This window comes from Herpailurus yagouaroundi, unplaced genomic scaffold (assembly GCF_014898765.1).
Source record: "Herpailurus yagouaroundi ecotype Mexico unplaced genomic scaffold, PumYag 188, whole genome shotgun sequence".
Classification (NCBI taxonomy): Eukaryota; Metazoa; Chordata; class Mammalia; order Carnivora; family Felidae; genus Herpailurus; species Herpailurus yagouaroundi.
In genome coordinates, this window is record NW_024412419.1 from 1658681 (window position 1) to 1665220 (window position 6540).

The following is a 6540-nucleotide window of genomic DNA, read 5'->3' on the forward strand; positions in this document are numbered from 1 at the left end:
GGAGGGTGTGCAGGGGGAGGTGTGCAGGGGAGGGTGTGCAGGGGAGGGTGTGCAAAGGGAGCAGACCTGCTAACTTTCTTTCCGTCTGTCTGTCCCTCTGTCATCAGCTCAGACAGTAAGAGGCTTTGTAAGTTTCCCAAGAAAAATGTCACTCGTTTGCCTGCTGGAAATCCCAGTGAATTTCTAATGACTCCCTTGGTGGGGACCCCTCTCCCCATGCTAAGTGAAGAGTGGAGAAGAGGGGGAGAGGGAGGAAGAGAGAAAAGGAAGGGACACCACCCTGGGGTCCGGGGGCATCAGGAAGACAGGTCCTGCCGGTCACCCAGCCGACAGGAGATGAGCTGGGCACTTAGTGACATGGCCGCGTTCCGTTGGGGGGAGGCGCCAAAGATTTATGACGATGGGCGATGTGCACACTTAGTGCGTGCGATGTAAACGGTGAGTTTGCCCAGGGTCCTGAATGTCGAGCTGGTGTCTGATGGGCTCCAGAGGCTTCCGTGCCTGGCTGCGTGCTGCCGCCGTGGAAGAGGGTGTGGGGACGCAGCAGGGCGCCCTCCTGACTTCACAAAGTCTTGCTCAGTCTTGGCGCACGGTTCATAGAGCGCCTCACGCTGTGGGCATTGGCTCTGGAGAAACTCAAGGCACAGGTTCTGGAAGCCCTGGACACGCCCCACGCAGCTCAGGCTGAACGCCTTAATCTGGGCGTCTCTGGGCGTGTTCCTCTCTGCCTCGAGGACAGCCACCCCAGCCATCAGAAACAGTCTCCGTGGATAACGTGGCTCGTCGGGAGACTCCCCGGCGCTCCGATTTGGGTCTCACGGTGGGCAGGTCCTCGCCCCAGCTGGCCCCTCTTGCCTGACATTCTCATATCATACGTGGATGCCTTCGTGCCAAGGGACCACCCAGTGCAAATACCCCCCATGTGTCACGACTGGCAACAGACTAATTCAGCCAGAGGTCTTCTGAGATCCCATCTGGGAGAAGTGCCTGCAGACACGTGGCCACGGGTGTGTGGATGCGGGAGGGGACCCCAGGCAGGGCAAGATCTTTAAGACGACTTGGGGCTGGGGGCAAGCTGATGGCACTGTGGGGAGATTAGAGCCCTGCATGCAGGCGTGATTAGAGGCTGAGACAAAGGAGAGGCTGTAAGAAATGCTCAGAAAACAGGGATGCCTTTAGATCATTCAAGAGCTGTGAGGTCCAGAGAGAAGGAGAGAGGGGCGGGCCGCAGAGAACAATTAGCAGTCCTTACAGACCATTGCCACATGGTCACCCGTCGGGAGCCCTGTGGGACAGGAGGTTTGCGTTGGCTGGGAGCAGAGCTAGGACTTCCGGGGTCCACAGAGCTCGAGAGTCAGGGTCCAGACGGAGCATCTGCGACAGCATCTTTATTCCAAGTGTCGTGGGGCTGATGTGTCGTCTATTTCCACTGTGTTTGATAGAAAAGTCAGCATTATGAGGGCTAAACAGGGCACAGGTTCACCCCCCAACAGAAGGACCTCGGGGGCAGCACTGGGTGCGGGTGGCAGCCTCCAGGGGCAGGGACATGAGCCCTCCTGTCTGATGGTCCCCCGTGGCACATGCTCCGGGGTTCCAAATGCCAGCTGTTCCGTTTCCTTCTAGAAGGCAGTGAGGAGGAACGGGGAGAAAGCCCCTGGGCTCACCTGAGTTCTTCCAACTGCAGGGCAATGCGTTTGCTGAACCATCTGCTACAAAAGGAAGGTTTCATGACCCTAGAGACCAACAAAGAGGGCATCGAATACACACATACAGCTTCCAGGCTTCGTGTTCAAGTCTTGCCTGTAGCTAAACTGCCTGGATGACATTCATGGATATAAAAAACAAAACACGGGCCCGAGCAACACAGAACGGGCAATGGTCCTGAAAGTTGAGGCTCTTTGACTTTGAGACTGCTTGGCGACGAGAGACCACACCACGGGTCGCGAGAAGGAATCTGCTGTCAGAAGTGTGTGTTTGAGTCCTTGCGCTGCCTCCCGGTAGCTAAGCGACCCTGGGAAGGTCGTCGTCTGGAAGTCAAAGTGAGCTTCAGCATCCTTGGCCGTCAAGTGAGAACAAGAATAGTTACCTCGAGGGTCGTTACGGGGGATGAGGCCACGTAACTCAGGCGTTTAGCACGGGATCTACTTCCTAGGTAGCATTCGACACCCACTGGCTAAAAGTCACAGCTCCTGTCAAGGATCCGAATTTACGCTCGCCGAGCAAATTCAGCACAGCCCGCGTGTGCCGTGTGGGCAGGACCCCGCGGTAGGGGTTCCAGGTCGGTACCCCCTCCACTGAGACCCTCCCACGGGGGCCTCCCGGGCACACCAACCAGGCACAGGCCAACCCACACCCCTCCCCCAGATTTACCCCCTTCCGTGGGCTTCCCGGCCAGGCCACCCTCAGGGACCTCCTCCCCCGTCCTCCCAGCTCCAGCACGTGCCCACGCGGCCCCTCGGCCACAGGATCTTTCTCCACTGGACCCTGAGCTCTCTGGGGCAGAGAAAGGGCCAAGCCCTCTGGTAGATTTGTTTCCTCAAATGCAAACCCCAGGCACCTGCCTGGGAGTCAGCTTACACCGGAGGGTGGGGAGTGTCCTCACGACTCCGGGCACAAAGCCCCTTTGTTGGCCAGTAGCCACGCTTTGACTTGTGTGACCGTATTTCAATCTCAGTCCTGTTCATCCCTCCCCACACCTTGTTCTTTCCCCAGAAGCAGATGGCACACTCCCTGGATTCTTCCGGCACGCCATGCTTACCTAGAGTGGCCTCTTCCCTCCTGCCCAGGCCCCTGGATTCAAGGGGCACAGCTTCCGGGCAGAGGGGGAGCCGAGCCCACCCGAGCCCAGTCCACGGAGACTTAAGGGAAGACGCACTTGTGCCGCTTGTCCTGAGTGACGATGCTGCCACCGCGACGCCTCAGCCCGCCCTGGTTCTGCCCGGGCACCGCGTGCTATGGCCCCTGTGCTTGTCCATGGCCAGTATGTCCTGCCCCCCTGGAGGGGGAGGTCCTCAGGGGGCCGGGGAAGACTTGACCCTATGGGGAAGAGCCGGGGCCCCAGCTGGACAATCAGCGGCCCCTTTCCTAGAGCCTCCTGTCTCCGAGGACAGGGCTGGTCCCTCCCTCCAGGAAAAGACGATGGTGGAGTCAGACGGTCACCCAATCCCAAATCCCCAGATGACCTAGGGCTTCAGAGAACCTAGGGCGCCCCTGGGGGCGAGGAGGGCTCAAGTCCAGAAGGCCACCCCTCCGTAGGGGTCATTCCCCCAAGAGACCACGGCCACCAGGACCTCCTGTCCCACCCGGGCTGCTCCACGCCATGGTCAGATGCCTGTCCTGACCTCCCCTCCTCCATGCGCTGGCCGCAGCACGTCCTGGACGTGAACACGCGTTTGCAAGAGCTCGGCTGTGAGCTGACTTAGGGACAAAGAACCCGGACATGTCCTTCCCTCGCTCCCTCCTGTTTTCTGAGCCTCCTGGGACCAGGCTTTTCGCACTCTCGAGGGAGCCCGAGTACAAAGCCTACTTAACCGCTGTCTTTGGGTCACAGGTGCGTGGAGACTCCTGCTTCTTGAAGTTCGAATACAAGAGACAGGTAATACCTCGTCAGAAGAGATATTCCTGTGTCTCCAAGGCAACCCAGCATTTTCTCTCCTGGGGAAGAAAACGGCCACAGGGGAGATTCCATAGGGCTGGCTCAGCTGAGAGACAGAGAGAGAGAGAGAGAGAGAGAGAGAGAGAGAGAGAGGCGGGGAGCCTGAGGCATTCCCAGCAACCAGGAATGGGGGAGGCACGGAGAACACAGGTCCGGAAACGTGAGGGCCCCCACCTGGCCGCGTTCACCCTGGATGTTGTCTGGGATTTGAGGTCAGAAAGCAAGAGGGAGCCTCTGCCGACTGGGAGGTGGACGAGGATGACTGGATCTCCAGTTCTGCATCCGGAGTCTGGTGGCCAGACTCCGGTGGCCAGGATGTCCTCCGGTCTCTGCCACCTGGGGAGGCTTGTGTGACCTCACCAAGCCTCCCGCACTAATCTATACAAAGAGGGTGATCATAGCCTCTCTCTTGGATTAAATGGGTGGATGCACATTACTACTTAGAGGTGCACCAGGCGTTCAGAACTGCTCATAGTTCCTAGTAGTGACTAGTCATGACTCATGCAGGTGAAGGTCCACAGAGGAGGTTAGGGTACGTCCACTGATTTTGGCTTTGGTGCTGTTCTGCACAACCTCGACCTGCCTTGAGACTGGGCTGGGCTTCTGCGTATGACTGTGCAGGCGGTGCACTGCACAACTCCAGATAGAGAAACACGTTGTACAGGACGCCCAGGCCCGGCTTCTGGTCCACGTGAGTCCGTCTGCCAGGGTGGAGGGTGTGCCCAGCCGCAGGAGGGGCGGGGGCACTGTGAAGGCCCCTTGGGATCTGGGGTGTGGGCCGGACACAGGTCCCAGGCTCCACGCTGCCTGTGATACGGGCACATTCTAAAGCGAAAGGGGTGTCACAGAGGGCACCTGTGTCTGGGGTCAAGGGTGAGAGGAGCGGGGGCTGGGGACCAGGGTGGCAGGGGTGAAGAGGGACCCCCCCCCCAAGAGCTTCTTGGCTTTGCCTTGGGCTGGCCGGGTCGCAGAAGACAGCACGCATCAATCCCCGGGGCATCACAGAAATCCCTTCCCTGCCCCCACCCCCGCAGGTGGCCTTGGCCTCTCGCTCTGGGAGGCCACGTCCAGGGCCCCTCCAGGTGGCACGTGGGTTGTGCAGCCTGGGGAGAACCGCCCAGCGTCCTCCCCGCAGGCTCGGAGGTGGCTCTGCTGTCCCCGTCAGCTGTCCCCACCGTCAACTGCAGCTGCAGCTCTCAGCAGAGCGGGGGCTTGTTGTTTTCTCTCCAGAAAAAGAACGCCGTCGGCACCCAGAGCAAATTAAAATCGAGTGCAAAGCCATTTCCGGGTCACTTAAGCACAGCGGGTCACTAGCTTTCCGCGGCTCCCAGCACAGGAGACAGGGCCTTTCTGGGCCCTGCGAATTGCTCAGTGAGAAAGACATATCAGGATTTGGGTGTTTGTGTTTTTCAAGTACTTTATTACGCAGCGCAGGGCGCACACCGCGGCTCCACGGAAGGGACTCAGGAATGACAAACACAGGGTCGCAAGGCCTCTGCCCGAGTGGACGGGGCTTCGTTAGTTACCTGCCTCTCAAACTCTAACACGCTTGGGAAACTCTTGGGATCTTGTGAAAATGCAAATGCTGCCCCAGCAGAGGCAGGATAAAGCCCAGGACTCCGCACCTCTGACCGCCTCCTGGGCCGGGACTCCACAGACCACGGAAAACCCAGCACGGGCCTCGCCGTCTTGCGCGCGGAGAGCGGAAACGAGGAACGGCCTTTGTGTTTGTAAAGACAGGGAACAGAGAACAAAGGAAAACACGCAACAGAAACCGTGTGCCCACAACGCCTGGAATTGTCGCCGTCTGGCGTCCCGCAGAGAGCGCCCGGCCCCCTGGATGGTGCGAGCACTGGCCGTGCGGACGGCACAGAGGCCCGCGGACCCTCAGGGGCAGCTCCAAGGCCTCCTCTCCCTCGTTCCCAAAGCCAAGGAGTCCCCAACCTGTAAAGAAGGAGACTCAGCACGGCCTCCGGCCCTGGGCCCCTGCCCCTGGCCCCTGGCTCTCCACACGGCCACCTGCTCTGCTCCTTGCCAGCACGCGTGGACCCTCCCTGAGGGACTTAGGACCCCCCGGGGGACCTGGGACGGTCTCACTTGGGCTCCTCGACTGAATTCCGTCTGTAAAGACCCTTTTCCCAAATCGGTTCACACTCGCGGGTTCTCAGCAGCGGGACACGGGTGCCCCTCCCCACCGTGGTCACTCTCTGGTGCACCGCACACACCTGTTTGGTGGGGGTGTTTATGGAGAGCCCCCCACCGCCCAGCCCGCTGAGCGGCAGATGCGGCCGGTCTGCCTCCAGCCACTCCCTGCTGTCCACACCCCTCCCCGGGGGCCTCACCTCCTCACCAGGAAGGAGGTGACACACATTTGATGCGGGGAAGCCTTGCCTTTGTTCTGTGCCATCTGGCTGTTGATCCCACGATGTCTTTTCGTCTCTGCGGTTCCCAGGTGTGGTGAGTGAGGGGACTCCCCCCGGCTTTATGACTTCATGAAGCTTTTCCCCAAAGCCAACACTGGACTTCATTCCTCCAGCAGGGCTCCAAGGGTCTTGGGGGCAGACCAACGATGCTCTCCATCCGTCCATTGCACCTGCCACTCCACCGTGCTCCCTGGGTCCAGGCGCCGGTCCCGGGAGCCCTCCCCGGTGCCCAGCTGGTACGGTGAGCAGGGAGGGACACCAAGGTGTCCCAAGCCGGGAAGGTCTACGGGATGACCTCAAGGCCAGAGGGAAAGTGTCACGTCCTGATGCCATCGTGTCAGCTTTCTGGGTGCTTCCCTGGTGTAAGGGGCAAGTTTCAGTGGAAAGTCAGAGCTCATGTGCCCTCATCGGAGGGAGCAGTTCAGAAAGTTCTGTGGAGAAGCAGCACTTGTACCTCACGCT